Source organism: Haemaphysalis longicornis, unplaced genomic scaffold (genome assembly GCF_048455015.1).
Source record: "Haemaphysalis longicornis isolate Haplotype H1 unplaced genomic scaffold, Haemaphysalis longicornis Haplotype H1 scaffold_9, whole genome shotgun sequence".
NCBI classification, from domain to species: domain Eukaryota; kingdom Metazoa; phylum Arthropoda; class Arachnida; order Ixodida; family Ixodidae; genus Haemaphysalis; species Haemaphysalis longicornis.
This window is the reverse complement of record NW_027526460.1, coordinates 41773846-41798795: the sequence shown is the minus strand read 5'-3', so window position 1 is coordinate 41798795 and position 24950 is coordinate 41773846. Positions and strand designations below refer to the sequence as shown.

The 24950-nt window shown below is 48.3% G+C and overlaps 1 protein-coding gene across 1 annotated transcript in view; it reads left to right on the top strand.

Moving 5' to 3' along the window:
- The window catches only part of LOC144153157 (uncharacterized), a 183413-nt gene that overhangs the window by 11372 nt on the left and 147091 nt on the right, over window positions 1-24950 (top strand). The gene's annotated exons all lie outside the window — the stretch shown is intronic.

The following is a 24950-nucleotide window of genomic DNA, read 5'->3' as shown; positions in this document are numbered from 1 at the left end:
GTTCCGGTTCTATCCGCAAAACTTTTTCTGGACGCGCAAGAAGAGTGAGCTTACAAAACCGATACGGAGGAAGTTAATTTTATGCCCCACAAATTTCGTCATGTTGAACAAACCAAACTTTAACAGGGCAGAAACTACACTGCCGTCACTAAACGTGTATAGAACGAGCTCACCCCGAACAAATTGCAAGGCTACAAATGTTTGACGTATTATATAAGTCGTCCAAGGTGACATCATTGAAAGGAAGTCGATGATTTTCAATTGAGTCCATATTATATTTCTATAAAAATGTGCCCTGAGCCAAACTTATAAAGCAGCATGTGCGCCATTATAGCTTACCGCCTGGCATACCTTTCCTGCTGTGTATTGCGCTTACATACCAAGTTGAACCAAAGAATTCAGCGTACACTTATGCATGCAAGTGTACACAACAGGCTTTCTTTTGCAGTATACGCATCACGTAACTTCTCGTGTGTTCATCATATTGACTGATTTTATCCACTTTTGAATATTAGAATCCTAGTTAAAGACCTGTCGATTTAATTAAAAAAAAAACGCTGCCCATTTTGGCGGATCAGGAGTCTCCTAGCGGGCGGAAAGTTGGGATGCTCTGTAACAACAGATTCAACCACAATCTCCTGACCACACAGCCTGGATAACGGCCATGTCCGGGGCAATTTTTATCACGGAATGACAACCTAAAAATAATTTCCGACGAATTTTTCATCCCCAGTGCTTAAATTGTTGCGTCAGCTGTATTGTGTAAGAAGGTATTTTCTGTCGGTATTTTGTCTCCTGAGCGAGTAGCAGGGTGCGTAGCCTTCCGAAGCATGCAGAGTAGATGCTTACGTCACAAGAAAGGGAGGCGAAAAAATTCTTTTTTCACGAGGAGTGCTTAAACAAAAGCCCAGAGGAAAGAACCTCTGTTACGCAACAAACACTCCCCTGACGGAGGTACCGCCTGCAACGCTCCTCAGGGACCGTTTTTCGCAAATCCCTATCTGCACGCAACACTCTGAATGGCGTGGGGATAAACTTTTCGCGCCGGGGTCGCAATCTGCCGCCGCGCCGTAAGCGCGTACATGTAGAAATGTAAACGGCACAAAGACGTGCGATTTAGAAATGCAACTGTTTTTCTGCTTGGAGATAATCCAGCCGAGCTGGTCCCTGTCGAGGCGGAGGGATGTCCTCCCCGGTTGTTGTTTCTTTTTCGAGTGCAAGACCTAAAACCAGCATGGATTGCGTGCGCTTGCTTGCACGCGTTCTGTGTATATGCCCCCCCGTCATGCGGCGACCGAGATTGAAGGGTTGCGGTGGGCGGATCTCACACTCCCTATAGAGCATGCGGTGGGGTCGCGAGAAAATTGGTAGGTGGGCCGACGTATTAAATCCGCGTTGGTTGTGCGCAAGACGAATTGTGGGAGCAAACGAAAAAAAAAAAAGAAAGAAGCGATTAGTGCTTTGTTTTTGCCATTTTAGGAGCGAGGTTTGTTGTGCTTCTCGTTCCCCTCGTATTTGTACAATTTTCTTGCTGAATTTTTTTAGAAACCGAGTATATCCTGTTACTCATATTTTGTTTTCCTTAGTGCAGTGTCTAGATTGCCGTTCGACGGCCCTCCAGCTCAGCGCTACAGTCATGGCTAGCGTATACCGTCCGGCGGCATTCGAACATTTAAGACAGGGCTGACACGAACCAGAGCGTCTGTCGTAGTGGTGTAGAGATTCCGTCTTCGCTTCTTGTTACAAAGGGCGCTGGTTGGAGTCCAGAACTTGTCAATATATATTATTCACATCTTTAGTTTGATTACAATTTTCGTGACTCAGGTTAGTTTTAGGTATTCAGCCCTGATTTTTTTTATTTCTAGCAGAAAGCTTTTTGTGTGTTTTTTTCTTATTATTGAGATCTTATAAGCTTACAAACGAATAATTGAGCTTGTGGTGAAAGTAATTAACGATATAGAGACATGACATCTAATTAGGTCGTTAGGCGATTAAAATTTTATAGTCAACAAAAAAAATTTCTCGCCCGTTTTTTTTTCCACAACTCCTGAGCCCACACACAAAAGATAAAGCTAGTATTGAAAGTAACTTTCGAGTTACAGCCATGTAATCAAACTAGGACTTCGGTCCTTGGGGCCGCCCTGGCGTGTTTGGACTTCCCTGCAGTGCCTTCCTCTCTCTAGCATTCAGCTGCAGCAAAAAACTAACAATGGTGATATCTATCGAAACAGCACCCTTGAGGAACTCTTTCCCAGAAAACTAGCTGTACTGGTTTTGTTTCCAAATTGGTAGAAGAATTTTGGTTGATGTCCTAAATAAAGGACACCAGGGCCGAAAGGGGTTAATTGATTTGTTTTCTGTTCGTTTGGCTATGTTAGGTTAGTTTACGTTACGTTACGTTAACGGAGGGCGAAGTACGGCCAGATTCAGTATTTACTCAACGAAACGACGGTGCACGTCACTTTAGCGTAGCGCTTATTGTCCCGTCGGACGGCAGGCACTCCAGACATAGCCTTTCCTTATGAGAAAATCTCAAAAACGTGGTGGCATCTGCGCTCGTTGAAGAGGCTTTCTCAAGTGGGCCGAAAAAAATTGGCGATAATATTTTGTGGACTTCACGAATCTTCCCCACAGGAAAAAAATAAAGCAATACAAAATCAAATTGCTAGCACCACTGTATTTCACCAAGAACCCGTCTCTCAAGGTTGCCACGAGTTCTTTCGAACTGCTTACCAAGAACCCGTCTCTCAAGGTTGCCATGAGTTTTTTCGAACTGCTTACTGTCGCTTGCTGCTTAATGCTTGCTGTGGCAGTATATTGAAAAATCTTTACAACAACCGAAGTTTTTGTAAATTTCACTGTCATATAAAAATCTAAAACGTTTCAAGTGCCGCAAGTATACTAGCGTTCATATTTTGACGAATGCGTCTGCACAAGAATGCTTATTTCGCAGGGTCCAGGGAGTTTGCTACGGTTCTCGAAATTAGCAACGGCCAACATACGCTGGAAAGAATTCGGGGCAGTGCACCGCAGGGCAACGCAATGCGCATTGCAAAGTATATCAATCAATCAATCAATCAATCAATCAATCAATCAATCAATCAATCAATCAATCAATCAATCAATCAATCAATCAATCAATCAATCAATCAATCAATCAATCAATCAATCAATCAATCAATCAATCAATCAATCAATCAATCAATCAATCAATCAATCAATCGATCGATCGATCAATCAATCAACGATTACTTTTAAGACTTTGCATTTTAGTCATTATTACCGACCACCACAGATTTCACTAGTAATAAGGAGCATTCACTGGTTCTTATGCTGAAGGAAATATACTAAAAGTGTGCAAGATGGCAAAGCAACTGCGGTTCACCGTTTGCAAACGAAGAAAAATGACAAAACGTTTTACGAAGGCACGGGAGTCCCTACTTATCCTGATGCGCTCGCGCGCTGCCGTAAATGCGCAATGTTTTATTAGCGCAAAGAGCCGCCATTTAGCGCGCATTATTGATTCGGCGCGCGGTTAATCGGGTTCCTCTCCAACTTGTTTACAATTCTTCCGCCCATAACTCGAGCCTAACGGCTGCGCAAGCGTGACCGCTGCCGCGGCAGCCACTGACGACTTTCTTCGATATAGGTCCGTGCGTTTGGAAAACTTCTCATTTATGCGCCAGCGAATGCGATTGAAATCAGTCTCTATTAGCCAGACGGGAATGTATCTTTAGGTAGCAGCGACAAAGCAGCGCCTAAACGCTGCGGACTTCCCTTTCGTATGTAGAAGAGTAAAAAATATTAGAAAAGGAAAAGAAATAACTGGCAGACCATTAAGGACGATTTTCGATGATTTAATCCAAATGGTTTGCACCTTTCCTTTTTTGAACGACCGCGGACTGCATAGTTCGTTACTGCTTCTATTGATTATTCTTGTTATTCGTTTTCCGTACAGCCGTACGCGACGTAGACTCGGACTAGGGAATCGCGGCATGAATAAGCAATGCGGTGAAATCAATGCCGATCGTGCGTATACGGCACGTTTGGCCGAAGGACTTTGCTCGCCGCGCTCTCGGCGCTAACGGTTTCGGTCGCTGTGTGGCTATACGTTGACGTATATCCTACGCTCGCTGTATCGAGACGAGTCATTATTTGGCCGTTCCCTGGTCTCGATCTAATATTGTTCGTCACGAATGTCCTCGTTTGATTTCCTCTCGGTGGGAAACCGCTGCAACTAGGGCATGCAGGTAGGAATCTGTCTTTTTGTTTTGTCTCTGCCATTTTGTTTGAATCTTTCTTGCTTCATTTCGTTTGTAGCCTAATGGTCCTCGTGCGCGATGTTCACAACTTATCGAGTCGCACTCGTTCAGTGGCTTTCGCCGCATTGACTGCTCCCCGTTGGGACATAAAACATAAATAAATATGATGTTTGCTTTCTTTTTTTTTTTTTTGTTCCCGGAACTTTTTTTCCGTCGCAGCATGCCGAGCTACCAGGCAGTTGATCCTTCATTCGACAATTTATTCTCTGCCCATTTAGGGACTGCTTCTGGAAGTATTGCTGTGTTATGGCGGTGCATGCAAGGGGGGTGTTTTGAGCCACGGCTGGACTGGAGACGCGCGCGTTGGTCTAACGCCTGTGTGTCTCTGTCCAGCCGTGGTGGATTGAACAAGACTGCTTTTTTTTTTTTTTTTTCGTGTGAGGGTCACAATATATGCGTCCAATATTCTCTTTTATGCTGTTGAAAACCGAATTATGATATGGATACAAACAGTCGTATAATGCACTTCCTAACTGTTACGTTCGCTGTGACCGTGCCTCCCCAAGGAGTGTTTAGAGTGTCGTTGACGAGCAAGCAGTTGAGCCGCTGGTCTGTTGTTATGTAAACCATGCAGAGTGAGCGGAAGTACACTGTGAACTACTCACTCCAAAGATAGTAAAACGCCTGAAACCAGAGGCCTTGCAGGCATGGCGTTATATGAACTGCTACAGAAGAAACCGTCTGTTCTTGAACACTTCCACAACGCTTACCGAATCTTAGGTGCGAAATTCCGAATATTTGGCCCTTCTTGACAGTGTAGCCTTTGGTACTCTCTTCGACGTTGCGTTTATCGCCAATTTCGGTGTACCTGTGTATCAACTTCATTTTAAGAAACGGGAAACCCAAAAACTTTAGTCATAACAGTACGTAGTGTATATGACAACGAATGAATGAAGTCCTGATGGGCTTAATTCCTTAACCGGGAAGTATACCACCCGGAGAAAAAAAAATATTCCGGGCCATCTCCACTAACGTGAAACCTGGGGAGGGACGAATCATGCAGTGTATAAGCGCCTTGGCGTTTTTTCCAACAGAGGTGAAACCGTTGGGGCGTAGAGGCATACAGCTTTGCTGTAAGAGTCTCTTGTCTTTGAAGCACGAAGCGCTCTAGCGCGAGGCGTGTATACGAGTGTCCCGATGGTTTTTTTAGCTCGCGTTACGTTCCAGCGCGAGGCGTAAACGAGTTTCCCGGTGTTTTAGTACCGTGACTACGTGAGACGAACGACGATTACGACGACGACGACGACGACAGGAGACGTCAACAACCCCAGCCCCTAAGGGGCCTTCGCCCCGAATAACCGATGCCCTGTCCACAAGCTCCGAAGCTACCATGTATATGCTAAGATCAAGAGCACTCTCTGTGTAATCGGATACACCGAACTTTATACCCGTGGTCTCACCAGAACCGACGTGATTCCGGCGCATTAACGGGCCCACTTCTCCACGACACTGCACCTCCATGAAACAGGCAAGAAAGATTCGCCCTTCATCCGGTGTTTCACGTTACGCGTGCGCAGCCGCAAATTCTCGGCTATTAGCGCCAGTGCTTCGAGGTTTCCCCAAGCATGGCGTATTTCGCCGCGGTCTTTAACATGAGAAACAGGAAGACTGGAGTGATCGGGGGGAGGGAGGGAGGGGGGGGGGGTTCGGGGTGTAGCAGTTGAAACGGGAGCGCAACCCGTACAGAGACTCTAAATCAACGGCGCAGGCGGAGAAGGCGACGAAATGAGTCGGCGGCGATAATTACGGGCCATCATGATATCCCGGCGCTTAGCAGAGGGGAAGGCTGCCAGCGGCCGTGGGTAACAACACCTCGCGCGGCGTTAAAAGCGGTGACGGTTCACACCGCTCTCGGGCGGGGCGTCGAAACCGTTTACGACTTGAAATATGAAGCCGGATGGCCCCCCGCACCCCCACAGCGCCCATCGCCACCAACCCACACGGCGACAGGGTGCTGTTGCGTGCGGCTGCCGCGCACGACACGCTCAACAGATGCGCTGGGATTCTTCCTATCCGAAGCAAACACAAAGTTAAAGGGCAAAAAAAAGAGAAAAACGTAAGGCAGAGCTGATGGGTGCAAACGACCGGCTCCGGTGGCAAGTGCTCTGGTTCCCAAGCTTGTTGGTGGCGCGTGCAGGAGTATGTATAAATTTAAACGTTTCTACTTATGCATTAACGCTAAACGCACACAGTAGCAACCAAACCAAGGAATGCGTGCGATGACGTATCCTAATTAGGCGCCCTACTTGGATTGGATTGACTGATTTATTTATTTATACTTTAAAGCCCTTATCAGTGCCTTAACATGAGGGACATTACATTTGACACACGTAAAAGCGATTGCGGTCGTGGTAGTTGATTACAGGCTGCATGCATTTGATCAAAACTCGGGAACTGAGCAAACGCTTTACTGTCAAATACATTAGTACGCACGCGCGAAGGACGCTCACGTGATGTTCATGCTTGAAAAGGCGCGAAAAGGCACGGACAAATGAGGCTTTATTTTTTTAAATGAGCCAGATCCAGAAACCTAAACTAACTCGGATAAAATTGCAGTAGCAAGAGGAACTCGGCAACTTTTTCCTATAAAAAGGGTGACAAGAAGATAGTCGAGATAACGCCTTGAAAACGTGTACTCATATCGCAGTTCGTGTCAGAAATGAGCCAGATGCTGCTATTTCGCGGATCAAAATGAGCCCAATTCCATTTGCCCAATAAGAGTTTGTGTTTGGCTCAGACTGTTCAGACTGCTTCGTGGGTGTTTTGGAATTTTTTTTTTTTGCTTTTAGGAGTTGGCCTATTATAAATTCATACAGCAATTAGGAAATCGGCAAACGATCCGTCCCCAGCTGTCAACGACGAAGTGAACGGAAGAAGAAGTGAACGAAATGAAACTGAGAGACGTGAAACAATGATTTCGTCTCGTCTTATCCGTTCTTACGAAATATCTCTGGTTGTATGTATTTTTTTACTTCCATATTTGTCATCTTAGTTCTTAACTAAATAGCCACCGCTTAGAAGCTCCGGCAAATCCCCTCCCCCTCCACTGACAGTACGAACCATTTCATTAAAGTGAAGAAGAAGATATGAGCAGCCTTCTCGTGAAGCGTTCTGGAAATTCATGGCAAAGGAATAAAGAGCTTGCTTACTTCATGAGTGCCTTCAGGCGTGGGCAAGAAAATTATCCCAGGGAAGAACTCGACAAGTGCTGAAAATGGTGCCAAGAGGACTTACCTGCTATCCGTGTATGGTTGTATTGTATGTGAAGCCCTGTTGCATATTTTTTTTTTTTTTGCCTCTTGCACCAAAACTCAATCGCACCATGCTTGAAAGTCAATTTAACTAAAGTATTCATCATAATGACGCATCAACGTAAGTGTTTCAATTCAGTATGAGCCAAATCCAAACTTATGACGCCATTATTGCTCAAATTCGCGGCGTATTGTTTTAAGTACTTGCGGCCATAAGCTTCCCCTAGCTGACCTGTAAAATATACTATATATAATAGCTTTGACGGCGTTGCATTTAGGTGCGGTGACGAACTTCCGCTTGTTTCTCAAATTCGCGTTAGGTGGATCTGGCTCATTCCGCAAAAAAATGCTTCAAATGTTGAGGGGTAAATAAACAAAGCACCTTGTTTGTTTGACCCTAAACCTTCCTCCGTGTGTCCTTGCACCTTTTCGGGTGTGAACGTAAACCAGCTCGCCTATCTCTCTGTTTTTAAAAGAAATAATAATTCGTGGTCCATTGGTGGATCTTCAGGAATGCGTGAGCGTCTCGTCGCCCTCCCTCGCAAACTGGAGACTCGACCCGATGCGCACCCCTTGCTCCCGCTTGCTGTTGTGCGAGTCTATCGTCTTATACTAAGTGAGGTCGCTACTTAGATTTCTAGATCTTCACCAACCTGTGCTTTCTAGAGCCTGTCATCACTTGTCATGCTTGGCACAAGCTGCGAAGCTACAGCTATGCACAGCACTTCTGGGTAGGCAGTTTATGCGTGTTTATGGTTGTGTGATCTGTGGCTATCACAAATGTTCCAGCGTAATATATGCGATCACGAATGACTCAGAACACATTTAAGGCTGCGGTCCGACAGCGGAATGTCCGCCGGTGCGTTCTATCCGCCAAGGTTCCCGAATCGTGAGTCATGTAACAGACTTTATGCATCCCGTGGAATTATAAATGGTAGCGGAAGCGCCTAATTAGAACACTGGTGCAAAGCGTTTTATCATAAATCTTAGATGAGCTGAGCTTAACCGGGCTAGCAGTAGTTCCTAAGACACGACGTTGGGACCTTGTGCAGAGCCCTGATACGAGGACAGACAGACAGACAAATGTTTTTATTTGGGATGGCTCGAGGCCGCAGGGTTGAAGGAGGGAGTTATGATGGCCGGCCATGGCTGCCTCACAAACGTAGGGCCACAACGCGGCCAACATATCTTGGTGCCGATCACATGGTCTGGGTCCTGATAGGAGAGGTCCCAGGGCGGACGATATTTTGCGCGAGGCCGATCTAGTGCACCGCAGTCCCAAACGAGATGGCGGATTGTGTTTTGCAGGCGAAGCATCGGACTGGTCTAGGAAACGCAGCAGCGGAACCACCGTTAGTGATGTTTCCATCGCGGGATGTAGGTTAGTGCGGGTAATTCCGCCATCGAGCAACCACGTCGTCTGTATAAGGATACGAAGACTAACCATACCTAGTCAAGCGCTAACCGATGATTCTTTGCACGGAGTGTGTACGCGCAGAAATCCGTTTCCGACAAGAGATCATTTCGTCGCAGTCGTCACCACCACCTTATTTCCGTCTCTTACTTCCCCTCTGCCTCCTTTGTCTTCTAAAACCTCAACCGAGGCAACCGAGGCAGCACTTTTCGTATAGGCGCCGCTATAGGTTCACTAAGGCGTTCCCGCAGACGCTATTTCGACGAGATAAAATAAAAGGACGTCTCTTCATATCTGGCGTGTTCTTCCAGCCCGGACGATTCGCAGCGGGATATACGACGAAGGCAGCAGCTCCGTGGAAGAGAAAACAGAGGAGATCAGGAAATGTCTGGAGCGTACCAGCGACATAAACCCAGGAATGGGAAAAGAACGAAGCTGTGTGAAAAACGTCCTAATAACGCTGAAATAAATTGAACAAGCTAAAACGTGTTGAAAGCAATCAAATAATACCTATAGCCTTAAAAAAAAAAGCGTGCACAAGCGACACGGGCACACAAAAAGGAGATGGCACTAAGGCGACAGTAGTGTTCTGGGAAGAGTGCGTCGTCGAGGACGTCTTATCGATTTTATGCTGATCGGCGTCGAGAGAAAGAAAAATTTAAAAGTGGCGGCGCAGGAGCTTTCAGAAACCACCCGAGCATTATATTTATTTGCGATTTCTGTTTTTCTTTTCCGTGTCGGCGTGCGTGAGATTGATCGTTTTTCTTTCATTTTTAGGCTCGTTTCCGAACGCTCACTAAGCTGCGCTGCTTGCGAGGCCAAAAAACACATAACAAAATTAAGAATCTTCTCTTTTTTTTTTCGCCGAAGGTGGTCGTATAAAATAAGAGAAACGACGTGTTCCGGCCGGTGCGATATAGACGACGATTCGGGAAGAGACGGGGAAAATGCCGCGATTCCGACGCTGAGATACAAACAGAAGACGTCGAAGAAAGAAACGACGAGAAGAAGAAGAAAAAAAGACAAGAACAGGCTAGCAACGGTGGGAAAATAATGACATACAAGCAGGCAATCGGGAAGAAAAAAGGAAGAAAAGAGAGCTATAGCTGTCTGTCGTGAAGCTGTCGTCCCGTCTGCGGGACGACCTAATCGACCAATGAGCGTTCGCCCTGGCCAAGGCGCCTTCTGCGCAGCCGCCGCAAGGAATGCCCTCCCCTCGCTGCCTCATCTCCTGCGTCCCACCTACCCTTCTTCCTTCTTTTTTTTTTTTTTTCTCGCGGGTGAGTCCTGCAATAAGAAAAAAAATCGACATCTTTAACGGTGTCTATACGGAGGTGCCTCTAAGCTCGGTAGAATAATAGCACCGTGTCTGAAGAGCCGCTCCACCTTTCGCGGGTCAACTCTTTTGAACTGATTTATACGTACCACTCTCCGTCATCTCGCCATCCCAGGTCGGCTGGACGTCCTGATGATGTCCTGTAAAAAAGGAGAAGAAACGGGGGTCAGAAGCTGTGAACAAAAACAAAAAAGAAAGCGTACAATTTAGTAATAAGAAACAAGAACCAGGAAGCTGACCCCTAAGACACTGAGCATGCTTCGCCAAATCTTTAAACTTTTTATACAGCGAGACAAGCCATTTGGGCGAATATAGAGATGTAGGAAGCAGCGTCGCGAAAGCAAAACTCGTTGACACAGACAAGCCCGTTCGGATCGCTGTAAAAAGGCACGCGGCATTGTTTTATATACTTGTACCAATCAGACCGATAAAATGTTTCAAGTGCGACTTATTCATTGGTCTTGAGCAGTACATAAGGCGGACTGTTTAATTGTTCCTGGGAGCTTTGGCGTAAGCGTGCCTAGACACCTTAGACAGAAACAGGGCTGATGAAGCGTGATCCCCAAAATAGAGGGGTAAAAAATGCGGTTCATGTTGTTCGGGCACAAAAAAATATCCGGTGAAATTGTCTGCCTAATAATTAGTTCTCGTTCTCCCTGCCTTAGCATGAACGACGGGTTAAACGGTTTTCCAAGTGCCTCGTATTGTTTCATAAGCCTCGTATAACGAGAAGTAAACGAACAAAGTAGCAGCGTTCTCTCAAGATCTATGCTACAAAATTTGAAGCTTCAAACTCCAGAGCTGCAACATGCGCCTGTATATATATATATATATATATATATATATATATATATATATATATATATATATATATATATATATATATATATATATATATATATATATATATATATATATATATATATATATATATATATATATATATATATTGTGGGGAGCGCCTTGGCGCACCTTCTGGCCTAGAGGGTGTTGCCCGGAGCCCCTCGCCGTGAGCTCCTTTCCCTTGCCCTCCTCGCCTGCCGTGCGGCTCCGGGGCCGCAAGACTTGGGAGAGGCGGGTGCCCGAGTGATGGCGCGAGGGAACGTGTAGGAGCGGGCGGTGCCGCGGTGGTGAAGAAGAACCGCGCGCGGGGACTCAGACTCGGGACGCGGAGTGTTTCTGGTGATGGTGTGTGTGTGTATGCCCGGACGGGCGACAGCGTGGAGGATGTAAGTAAAGAGTTCTTTCACGCAACCGCAGTGTGCCTCATTCCTTGGCATGCCGTAGAGAGCAGGCCCACAATATATATATATATATATATAGTTGGCTGGCCTCAGAGCACTTGTAAATATCAACCCCCCCTTTAAAGTCGAGAGAGGAGCCGCTGCGGGGTAGCGTAATTGGTTAACGCACCGCACGCGTTATGCGGAGATGTGGGTTCGACTCCCGCTCCCGGAAAAACGGCGGATTTTTTCTCGACTTATATTGTCGCTTATTTATCACTGTATCAAAGAAACATGACAAACACGTTATTCGGCACTATTAAATATTTTCGGAAACAGCCGAATAGCACTGGCAATGACGACTGGAACCTTGATATATATATATATATATATATATATATATATATATATATATATATATATATATATATATATATATATATATATATATATATATATATATATATATATAGAGAGAGAGAGAGAGAGAGAGAGAGTGAGAGAGTGAATGCGAAATAATTAGTGTGCAATTGACCGCCGCTGAGTGCTGTTTCCACTCTTGCTCTGCGAGAAATTGGGGATGTTTTGTCGCTGTGCGGGGTCAGCGGGGGGCGTGCTTGATACGTCGCCGAACACCGCACTCACTTACACAGCTACACTCACCGCTTTCCACTTGGCTCTGCGCGGACCCCGGCGTTGATCAGCAGCGTAACTATTTACCTGTGTTATTGCGAAGTTCCCGCTATACAACGCTGAGCAGTCGCGTGGCAACCGTTTTCCGGCTTGCGACGCCGACGTGAACGCCAACGCCGACGCCGGCTTTTTCGCGCAATGGATCAGTGAACGCTTTCGCACTAAACCGACGCTGGCCCCAGTGCTTTGTAGAATACACGTCCGCAACTTCTTCCTGTTAACGTCCCGAAACGGTTTCCCCAAAGGAAAACAGGCTGTACAGAAAGAAAACACTCTCCCCTTTTGAAAACACTTCCGTTTTTGTTGACGGGAGACCTCCCACGTCTGTTGCTCTAAGAAGGAAGATTCCCAGGCCCACTTTTGGGCGCCACAGCGCACGATGTTACGCGTTTCCTTCAGGGGCTTCTTTCAGGGCATCCCCAGTTCGCGCACGTTTCTCATGCGGGTTGTGCTACCGATCAAGTACAGGACCGCACAGACGAATCGGGGATACAGAAAGGCAGCATGTGGCCGGACGGTCTTATCTCGTCCCAACTTCGCCATCACGCCTTCCCATCTATTCTGTCCCCACGCTGTGCCCTGCGCACTTCAGTAGCAGCCGCCGTTCTCGACTGTCCACACACCCACTGCGGGCGACGTTGGCGGCACACGCAACTCCAAAGCCGTCCCGCGTCGCGTGGCACTCTCTCAACGAGCCGGCGGTGGCGCCCTGGGATGCGTGCACGCACGCCGCTGCTCATGTGGACGCCCGGCACGTGCACGAGCACGCGTCTGTTTCAACTGCCGCCGCCGCTCGGGGAGGAGACGCCAGCGCCCCCTCGATCACTTTAGCGGCGGCATTTGGAGGGAGACAAAGACGAAGAGCAACGAATAAAGAACGGGAGGGGAAGTAAGGCGCGTTGGGCGAAAGAGCGACGTGAAATTGACCCGGTCATCCATCAGACCGCCCGCGCAGCGTGTTAAAAAGTGTCGCCGCTGCTGCTTTTGCTTCCCCCCGAATCCGCCTGTGCGGCCTCTGGAGGAATACGCGATAGATGGCGAACTCTCGACTGGCACAGGAGATGAAGCGCATGAGAAGCGGCCCTGTAAAGTTTTATGGAACAATCTAGCGTGCCAAAACTTTGTCCCCGCCTACGTACGTGACGAAATCACTTCCCCTAAACTCGATCCTGCTTTTGACGCCCTCTGCTGTGGCATACAGATGGCATAGAGGAGAGGGCAGACACCTCCTGGACAGACAGCATCGCGCAATTGCGCTGCGAATCGTATATATTGTCACACAATCAGGGATTTTGCGAGGTTCTCATGGCTAAGCAGGTTTGTTGGAGGGAACGTGCGCTCCGCGATAAGGCATGCAAAGAACGAACGTCCAAGATGCTTCCGCTGGGTGGGAGGCACGGGGTACTTTAGTCATCATAGAGACGACAGTGCATCTCTCGTCAGATTCCCTTTCAGGCGGATTGATTTCGCGGAAACTGCACTAAAAAGGACGACATGAACACAGCTCTTCCGGGTGCTCTGTTCTTTCGGGTTACCAGATTACTTCGCTGCTGCTATTTCTGCCTCAAAAAGCAACGCCCCTATGGCATAACTTTACCCCTCGTCGTTGCTGTTGCGACTCCGTTCGTCAGTCAGCTTTTTCCCTTAACATACAGAAACTGGTCACACGCCAGCCGAAACGAGATACTAGGGGTAAGTCAAAAGGACAGTCTGGCTGCTGGGTGGTTGCTGACGCTAGCAGCGCTAGAAGGCCACGATGCATAACGCAAAAGGAAAAAAAAAATTACGCCCATCTTCCCGCGAGGGAACCCTGATGTGATGCGACGCATCGGGGGGTTCAATTGGCGTTTCCATTGGGTTGATTCTCTAAATCGCGTGAAACGTGTTGTGAACGCGTATGATGCATTCCATCACATGCGGGTGTTCTCATACGCGGGAAGATGGGCGTAATTTTACTTTTCATGCACATGCATACGCGACATGAGAGAGTTGCCATCAGGGTTTGGATTGACGCTGGTACTCGATTGTGTCAAACCACTCGCTGACGGGACTGTTGCTTCCATCGCACTACATCGGAAGAAGCAACGGAGTCGTCGTCGTCAAGCGAAGCACAAGCAAAGTCAGTCGCAGTCAAGCGAACGCACTTGACTGAACCGGCGCAGCGCGCTCACCGCTTTATATGCAGCACTTGAAGGAGAGGAGACGAACGGAGGAGAGTTGCGCATGCGCAGCGAGAGAAAATGCGAGAGAGAAGCGTCAGCGAAGCGCGCGCAGCTGTTATGATAATGAGACAGAGAGAGCGCGTTGCACACAGCTGTTGGCGAGAAGAATTGAGGAGAGTTTGCGCAAGTGCAGTGAGCGTGCGGACAACGGCGCGACAACGACAATGGAGGGACATACCCACGAGCAAGAGATGCGTCGCATCTAAAAGCAGTGTCCTTCCCTTTTGTCAAGAACGATGACCAACGAAGGCGGGCGCAGTCCAAGGAGTGCGCGAAACAAAACACGTTTGTTTGTAATTTGCAGTTAAGCTGAATGAAACTTGGGAGGACTAAGTTCACTCAGAGAACAAACATGGGACTCTCCGTTTTCCTCCCGCATCGTAGGCATCTCACTGTCTGTGTCACACACCAACCCAAACCGCTCGACCACGGAGGACAGCTGTCAGGTTGCGTGTTGCCGTGAGCTGTCCGCGTTGAAATCTCCGCCCAGCAGAACGTATATTGCGTGTGCTGTATTGCAAGCATTGCAGGGGGCGGCAGAAAGTTAGATGGGCAAATGAGATCAAGAAGTTTGCGGGAATATATTGGTCGCAGTTAGCACGGGCCGGGATAATTGGATAACCCCGCTATGAACGTAAATTGAGCGGTTTGTGAATATTCTCATGCTCCGAAGCTACCGGAGTACGTGTTGACTGATAAGTCCAAAGTTTTCAAAGCTCGTAAGCACCCCGATTTCTTGACGGAAGTAAAGCGAATTTTATTTTGTAATGAAGATTTCTGCGCCCCTGAGTTCTTCGGCATTAGGAGGGGAAAGATCAGAAAATTTGGGACACGAGTATTAACTCAGCCGATACAATATGAGAGGCTAAAAATTCCCGAGATAGGCCTCCATCCTCTCCGGCAGTGCATAATAACAACAGCTGATGATTGACTTATTTCATTAGGGCCGTAGAGGTTAATCCCTTCAAGTTAATGCTATATGCTAGCCTTGATGTGTTAATATTCGTGCAACAAAATACAATGTAAAGGCGTTGTCGCTGCTTTCCTAACACCCTCAGGAAAACAAAACGGTGACGCTCCCATCCCTCTAACAGCTTTTCGCAGCCCAAGTTTCAGAAAAGCATTGCGACCAAACCGAACGTTAGTCAGGAGTGGTATAGGTGTTGTAATGTGGATAGACGCTTCGCGTTGTCAAAGCATGGCGAATCGATGTTATATGAACGAAAGTTAACATCCCAGCCATTGTGCGACATTGGCAGCAACCAGGGCTAAATAGAAGTGTATTAAACATGTCCGGCTCTGAATAGAGAACAGTTGACAATGCCGACGCACTGACTTCGAACATCCGGCGCCTGAACCCGATTGTACGACAACTCTTTGAATCGCGCAGCAGCCGCTCTCTCACCTTGCGAGGGGCCACCATTCCAACTGACAGTTCGCGGCTATTTAGCGCGCGGAGCGTTCTTCCCGAGTGACAATGCCTTCCTTTTTTCTTCACCCAGCTCCCGAACCAGAAACAACAAGTCAGACATACGAAAGAGGTTGCTGCAAACCAGACATAATTAACTCCTGACGGCTTCGGCTTTGACTGCGGCTTCGGCAGTGGCAGCCGGCCCAGACGCCGGTCCTGTTGAAAGCCAGCCATGCGGATCCACCAGGCCGCATGCCTGTTCATGGCAGCCTCGAGAAACGGCGACAGCGCATTCGCTTCGCTCGTCTTGGTGAACAATGGCGTTCCGTTTGTCCGGAGACACCGCGTTTTCCTTTTTTTTTTAAACCTTCTTTTCTTTTTTCGCATCCCAGGACCACGACCCGACTTTGCGGTGACAAAAACGCGCTCCCATGTGCCCGGGTTTACACAATGCGGGCGCCAAGAAACGACCGCAATGAGCTCGTGAGCAAATCCTGGGTTACGTGTGTATGTGTATGCTAACATTTTCTATATATCTCTGCTTTTTCTTCCCCGGCAGTACTGTCGTTAAAAAGGTATTTTGTTCTGCAAACGGAATAAAATAGCACCCCCAAGAGTTTTAACATGCGAAGGAAGATGTATACGGTTAAGCGTCGCGCTGAGACGTGGTTATCGTTAATTAAAACCACAAAAAGTTTGTCGGAATTGTTTATTTAAGAGTGCTATATACGCGGTATATTAAGAGTGCTATATCAAGGGTAACAGAGTGAATCCCTAGTAAAGGCAAGCGTGGCAGGGGGCGGCAGAAAGTTAGGTGGGCAGATGAGATCAAGTAGTTTGCGGGGATACATTGGTCGCAGTTTCTACAGGCCCGGGATAATTGGAGATCGGTGGGAGAGGCTTTTGCACTGCAGTGGCCGTAGACAGGTGTTGTTGTTGTTGTTGTTGTTGGTGTTGTGGTGGTGGTGATTATGATGATGATGATGATGATGATGATGATGATGGTGGTGGTGGTGGTGTGGTGGTGGTGGTGGTGCTGGTGCTGGTGCTGGTGGTTGTGGTGGCGGTGGTGGTAGTGCTGGTGGTGCTGGTGGTGGTGCTGGTGGTGATATCCGCGGCAGCACGCCACTCCCCAGTGGAGCAATTAAAAGTGAAATGAACTTCAGTAGTGACCTTAAGTTCTGCACCCGCATTGCAGCAAAATGATTTCCCTTTATCAGATTTTTTCCTCAAATAAACATGCACAGTTATAAACACACAGACGTAAATTCCGCGGAAGAGCAGTAGTCGATAAGACTAGTTAGTTTCTAACTAGCTATAGTTATTACAATTTATATTGACAGGTCGCTGTCCCCAACCAATTTGACGTAGTTTTCAAGTCATTGTATTGTCGTCTAAATCTGACATTCCCGCTTCCCTACTGCTGATCCGGCTTAATAATGTGATTTTATTAATGTTGGAGTGACTAGTGAGCACGAACAATCAAATCGCCTAAACACTACGTATGAAATTAGCCGTATTTTAACCCTAATGATTTAGCAAACTACGCTTCGGAATTATAACGTGTTATACGCTATACTTAATTAAGCTTTCATGGACTTCTGATCTTTCATCTAAAAGGCTATAAAAGAAAGCCACTGCTAGAACCAAAGCCGTTGCTTCAAATAATGTTGTAAAGAAACGTTACGTAGAAAGAAACCCAGGAAAAGGCCGCCTTTTTTCGTTGAAAGGGTGCTTGTCGGCAAGCACAATCGTGGGTACCAGTTTCTGGCGCCGATATCTATACATCGCAACCGCTCTAAGCGCCCCTTGTTCCGATCTGTCATTTCTTCGGTTCCGTGGCACGCTTTCGGCAGCTTTGAAGGCGTGAAATTCTTTAAATGACTACAACTGTCGCGCCAGAACTCAACGGACAGTTCCCTTTATGTCCGATTCCTCCCCGTGCATAATTCAACTTCTCCAAAGGTATGTCTTTCTTCTCCTTAGTCACCGCGCCGTTCTCGGCCTGTTGACGTGTCATTTGTTGCGGTCTTTGTTGAATGGTTCCCTCATTCAACATAGGCCCCATAAATCAGCGCTCTCGCGGCGGGTTCGATTTCTGACTTCGTCGGCTGCGTATTTCCGATTGAAGCGAAACACAAAAGGGCGCATGAAAATGGCTTTGGTGCGCGATGAAGCCCTGGTGGTTTAAACCAGCAGCGAGCTCTGTATTAAGTCGCGCCTCAACATTAAGTTCAGGTGTAACTCAGAACATAAAATTTGAATTTGAATAAGTCAGTGCAACTGGTCTGCTCTTGGCTTTTTGTCGAACACTTCATCTTTTACGAAATATCAGCGGTGGTCATGGCCGCAAGGGGCATTGCCGTCGCTTTTCTCAACATTGACGTAGTAGTACAGCCTACCGACCCCCTTCAACCCAAGCGTTTTTTCTTTGTCTCGCCATTCCCTGCATTACGAACGACGTCTACTGATCCGCAGCGATAAGAACTGATTCTTATTCTAACTTTCCCGGTTAAGATATTTTATTTACGCAGAATTGTGCTCATTGATTTACTTGAAGCAGCAGGCGGGTGATAAGAAGCATTTGTAATGCCAGCGGTATGTCCCTGATATTCGGGCTCGGTTCGGGGACGCCATTCAGTTGAGAGATTGTATCTGGAAGGAAAAAAATGGCTGACGATTACTATAGTCCCTAAAGCGAAATTTGTGCGCAGCGTGAACTGCAGCCTTCTCGGCCATGGAGCATAGCTGCTGCGTCTCAGGAAGGGATGGCGCGATCAGCGAACGCACCGCGGCGCGCGCGACTCTGACGCGTTATCTCGCAGCGCGTCGCCGCCGACGAGCATGTTGTTGTAAATCGCGTTTGAACCTCCCGCGCAAATGTCACGTGGTTCTGATGAGCTACCCAACGAGGAGAATGTCTCAGTGCCTCCCCCTCACACTTTCGACAAGCGTCGCCGCCGTCGAGCGTCTCATGCCAGGTCAGCATACTAGCATACTTCCCTTTCCCTAACACTTTCGCCACATTTTCCTCCGCCGTTTTCTTTCTGTCTTCGCTCGCTCGGTTACGACGCCTCCGCCGCCGCCGAACCACAGGAGCGGCCGCCAAAGTGCTGCGCACTAAACTGGGATGAACATATGAACAAGGATGAACACGGATGAACAAATGGGATGAACATGGAATGAAATGGGATGGGCAGTATCGAAGTAGTTCTTGGATATCATGCACAGTGACGACGCAAGGCGCGCGGTAGTCACGGATCCGAGGAAGGTTGTGCCAACTGAAATTACCAAACGAGTGAAGATAACGGTTTCTTCGAATAAACAAAATCTTCGAAGTAACTACATTTACGGCGTCTGGGGGAGGAGTGGAGGGAAGGAGGTCGCTCCCTCTTTCCATCCTCTGAATCCGCTACTGGCTTGTAGTTACTGGCATGACCCTGGAAAAGAGCAACAACGTTGTCTTCCCAATCTCTCACATTCACTTCACTGCATTGTAATTACCCCCATCTGGCGTAGCAAGCACTGCCGCTAGCACAGCTGACCTCTCCAGCCCACATTAAAGAGTCTCTCTCTCTCTCTCTCTCTCTCTCTCTCTCTCTCTCTCTCTCTCTCTCTCTCTCTCTCTCTCTCTCTCTCTTAAAGAAAACGAAAAAAGGGACATTAGAGGCTGGAAACCCTAAATATTTTCGTCTGAAAGCCGAAGATGATAACACACGATAAGAAGCGTTGAGTTTGTTCTCAAAGTTCACGCCTGAGTCAGTCACACTTCACTATCTTCACTATCACAGTTATTCACACTTCAAGAAAATGCAAAAAAGATACACTAATACTAATATAGCTAATAATGATTTACGTGCAACGGAAACAATTACCTCGCTTCTGCGCTGTTCTTCACATATCTTTACACAAGGATTACTCTCTCGTGCATTTTTCTATAACGGGAAGCTCTGTGTTATATGCTGCCATCTATTGATGCATCTGCATACCAGCAGATACCGAGGGGGGAAAAAACAAGGAGAAAAATAATTCGCTTGTAGAGGGAAACACAGAGACAGTCCGACGTTCTCATCAATATTCTGAATTCTCGGCGCGGGCACCATGCCCACTCCGAAGGCAAGACAAACTGCACCACTCGAGGCACCGGCAAGCGTTGTCAAAGAAACGCTAGGGAAGAAAAGCAAAACTGCTCAAGAGCAGAGCGTTCCGGGGCCGAAAGAAATGACGTTTGGCGCTGCATATCCGGTGCATGGCAAGAAGCGAACACTGAGAGAAAACAAGAAAAGTGAGTTAAAAAAAAAAAAGAAAACGCTCATGTAAAAGAGCCAGTGATATGAACGGGAACACAGAAAGCCTACGGTTCCGGTCTTCGGGCTCACACTTGCCTTGTATCTTTCTCTCTCGTATGCCTCTGACTGCGTTGGGAGTTTTTGTTTGTGTGGGGGAAAAAGATGGTATGCTTTCAATCGCCTAATCAATCTTGAGCGGCTTTGCAAGATGACGCCTCAGGGATTCGCAGGGCTCGCGATATCTGCGCGGTAGGTTTGACTCTGGCTTCTAGACCTCTCGCATTGCGCGCGTTCTGGGCTCCCTTATTGCCGTAGGTGGCGGGGTTGCACAGGGCTGTGGATAGCTTCCAAGGCGAGACCAAAGAATGATAAAAGAAGGAAGGAGAAAAAAAATGCGAATGCGTTGACACATCGGTTGACGGCTGTTGGTATTGCTGCCGATGCCCTCCTTCACTGTCGGACTTTCCAGCGTAGTGACGTTTTTCTTTTTAGGTTCCTAGCGCTCCATTATTCCTCCCTGACGTTCTTAACGCCCTCCTCGAGGTATTGGGAATATGGATAGGCCGTTTAGGCGCCTCTGCGTGGCTCTGTCCCTCTTCTCACACGTCCGCAACCTAGCAGATCAAACGTCTTACGTTATTTATTTGCTTATTTGCTTGTTTGTGGTTCATATTTTCCCTCTGAGAGGTTGAAAGTTGGAGGTGATGTTGGCGTGCTGGCCTCTTTTGTGGAAAAGCAAAGGTTTAGGTGGGCAAGTCGCTCGAGCTGCGAACTTGCTGTTTCTAATATCACGTAGAAAAAAAAAAAAAGAACACCGTTTCGTGGAGGCCACACTCTACGGCCTCTGTTCCGCGTGCAGTAAGAAAATACTTCGGGCATTTATTTATTCAGGGGTCCTGTCGACGGAATATGCCACATTCACCATAAACGTATCGACTAGATTGAAGTATGATATGCATGTTGTTTTGTATTTCGATTACTCGGTCAGCAGTCTTCTGTCTGATGAGGGCTTTCAACGAAGCGCAGGCGGTAGGTCTGAACCGTTGTAATTTTGCAAACCACCAGTTTCGCGCACGGTGTTGACGGATGATTCCGAGAGACCACGCACAAAATTCAAACACATGCGTCCACGCACGGACAGTGGTGTGTCCGCCGGACTTCTCTCCCATACAAGGCGCGCTTCAGTGTTTCCTGTTCGTGTGTTCGTAACTTGCATGTACCTGTCCTCCTTCCCATAACGGCCGAACACCTGTACATATTTCTAAAACCCTCCTACCCTTGTTCAGGTGTACATAACGAGTGAGTGAGTGAGTGAGTGAGCGAGTGAGTGAGTGAGCGAGTGAGCGAGGGAGTGAGTGAGTGAGTGAGTGAGTGAGTGAGTGAGTGAGTGAGTGAGTGAGTGAGTGAGTGAGTGAGTGAGTGAGTGAGTGAGTGAGTGAGTGAGTGAGTGAGTGAGTGAGTGAGGGAGGGAAGGAGGGAGGGAGGGAATAAACTTACTTGCGATGAGCTTCATGTGCTGATGTGCCCTGGCCCTCTCCAGTAGCCTACGTTGCATTGAGAGGTGGGTGCTGGCCAGCTGGCCCGCCCACTGCTCTTACGTTGGGTGAGGATTTGGGGTAAAGGATTGGGCTTCCAAAACATATCCCGGCTTCTTCCAGTACACAGTTTCTGCAAGACAGTGAACTAGCAGGCTTCTAGTCCACTGCTACCTACAGGCGAATTAGACGAATGAATGTACCCGTAAGGCGATTGATAACACATCCGGCCCATGCAACCACTTGTAGGCTTCTCCAGACAAAAACCCGTTCCCTCAGCTTGCCCAACGAAAGCGCCTCTTCCGCACGTATCCCGAACCTCATCGAAGCATTTAATGCATAGCGCTTACGTGCATGTCTTGTATGTGTTGTCGTGTCCAGTTCACCGCACTGCCTCCACCCGAAATTGCTCTATCGCAGCATCGGCTGGCGTGCCGTGGCGCTCTTGTTCTAGAAAGCTCATTATCATAATTAATTATGCGAGAAAATTGATTGGAAAAGGAGCGAAGGAAAGAAGCCGTGAAAGAGGGGGAGGGCGCAGTCGCTTAGCTACCGTCCGCGGACAGGGGCCAGCTCTTGAGAGAGCGCTTGTTCGACACACTGCCGTGAACGCGTGGCCTGTCCTGTGTGCACACAACACGCAGGTCCAGGGTCACCGTCTAACTTCAGACCTGCGTTTGTATGCGCGTATACGAAGCGCGCCTCGCTCCGGCCGTCTGGAGTGGGTCCGCGCCAACTCCTCCTGCGCATGCGTGCGCCTGTTTGTCCGGCAGAACTTGAAAGGGAGTTTTGAGGGGTCAATTTTTCTTCGGTTTTTGTCCGTCTGTGTTTACCTTTCGGCGGCTAACCCGTCCGCTGCCCTTGTTCGAGCGTGCCTATATAAACAGGCGGGTCCGCTCGCGTATTGTCCAGTTCCTGTCGCTTTGCGATGTCCGGTCGCGTACGGGAAAGGATGAGGCGCAGCGCGGAGAGGCGCTATACAACGAAATGGTATTCGCCCGATCTGTGCGCAGCGAACGAATACGCCTTCACGCGCTTATCGAGGCACGTTCTACTCCCAAACTCGTTGTTTGCGCGAGTCAGCGCACTCGAAGCGCTGTCTGCACGCGCCTTTCCGGTCGAGCTGGCGGCACCCCCCGCTATCCCATTTACCTGTCCACTTGCACTACCTGTGCCCGAGACGTGCCTTTCCTGCTGGGGATTTGAAAGGGACGGTCCTCGGAGCTGTCGCGCTCTGTGCAGTAGTAGTATTTGAGTTTGAGGGGCCGCCGGGCGTGCCCGCGCGTATGCCACGCGGAAACTTTGCAGAACGGAAGTTCGGAAGCGTACTACGCTCGAAGAAGTTTCGAAGTTTGGGTGAGAGGGTTTTCAGTTGTCGGGGCGAAATGAGGGAGCATCTAATCCGGCCGGGGAGGTTTCATTCGCACCAACGGCTCCCGACTCAGTGAGCTCAAGGACAAAATGAAGTTTTCAGGGTCACTTATTCGAGCGGCGCTGTGTGGAAGAATTTTGTTTAGTTATTTTTCTCCGTTCGCACAATTTAGAGAAGGGGATTTCTGGACAATGCGGCGCATATATATTTTTTATACAATGCTACTGAGACGTCAGACGATCAACCTCGGTAGAAGTCCGTTTAGATGCGCCAGGATGCGTGCGTCTGCGTACACTCCGTAATAATACGGGGTAATCGGGGGAGATGGAGATATTAGGGATAGGTATTCCATTCGGTGTTCTCACACTAAGACGCTATATACAGGGGATGGCTGAAGAATGAACACAGAAAGCAAAGCCAGCAGACAATATTTTCAGGGAAAGTATGGAGGAATAGTTATACATACGTATACAGTGGACTCCCGTTAATACGAACACTATATGGTTAATACGAACATTTTTGGTTTCTTGTAACGTGCACAATTCAAAAAACCTCCGCTTAACATGAATTTCTGATAATACGAACAAATTTTTACGTTCCCTTCGAGTTCGTCTTAAAGGGAGTCTCCTGTATATACATTTGATGTGTTCTGGTCCGAAACATTCGGCCGCAAATTGTTGTCAAGGAAGCGCCGACTACGCCAAACTTGCCACCAAGATGGTTTTCTATGCGGCTTTTCCTAGACAGCAAACATTGAGAGGCGACGTTTATTACTTTCTGTGTCGCGTCCATAGTCCAAATTCACCATTTCCACTCATAAGGCCGAATTCAGATCGTGTACGTACTCCCCTCCCAGCGAAGCAGCAGCCATAGAACGCTGAAGCGTGCATCAAAAGAAAAGGGGACCTGTAGACAACGCGCAGTTCCTGCGGCTTTCTGAACGACCGCGGCGGGCTTCCCACAAAACCGAACCGTACAATGCGCTTCGTCTGCGCTTAAATCACTTCAACCGCTCCTCCCTCACCAGACGGGTCGAAATAATCCCGCTCGGAATCCACCACCGCGGGCGGGCTGGATGTGAGGCCTTAACATCAGGATAAAGCGTCGGAACGCGACCCACCATACACCCGTCTCCGGACTAGAGCAGAACTCAAGGTTTTGAAGAGCGCTATTCGTGCCAGCCTTGCGAGAGGGAGGACGACATTCCTGGGATGTCTTTTAGAGTGCGCTCGACTGCGCCCAACCAAAGCGTGTCGTCGTCGCCACCCGCGGGACGCGTGGCGCGCGCTTTTGGAGTCGACGTGTTAAACGGGAGAGCCTTCATTAATGGCATTCCTCGGATTCGTGGTTGGGAGCTATCCTCCGCGTCTCACCCCTATCCGCCGCCGTCCCTACGCCCTGGAACTTCCTCGCTGACGGCTCGTTTAGGCTGATTGACAGCGTCCGACGACAGTCATAATCACCCAATCACTCCGCAGGAAGCACGGAGGGAGCCGTCCAAAGGCGTACACAATAGAATACTCTTAGTCTTTGAGAACTGTCTTTATGGCCAACGATCGACCGATTTTCATCCTTCACCGTTCCTTGTTCCATATGGCACGCCAGATGCGCACAAAGCGAGCGCGGCCCTCACGGTACTTCAAGGTCCGTTCTGGACATAAATAACTCGTGTCGCCCATGGCACGATAGAACAGACCGACCTGCTCAGACCGGAGCCTGTCGACCATACTGCCCGGTTGACAAAAGACCCCATTTCTGTGCGTGAGTTCTAGTTCCTGCGGCGAAAGACGGAATTGTCTGAATCACCCGCGGTTGCACGGCGTCTAGTAGGTGCTTCTGCAGTGCCTGTCACCCACCATGGGCCTGCCGTCGGCGGTTTGTC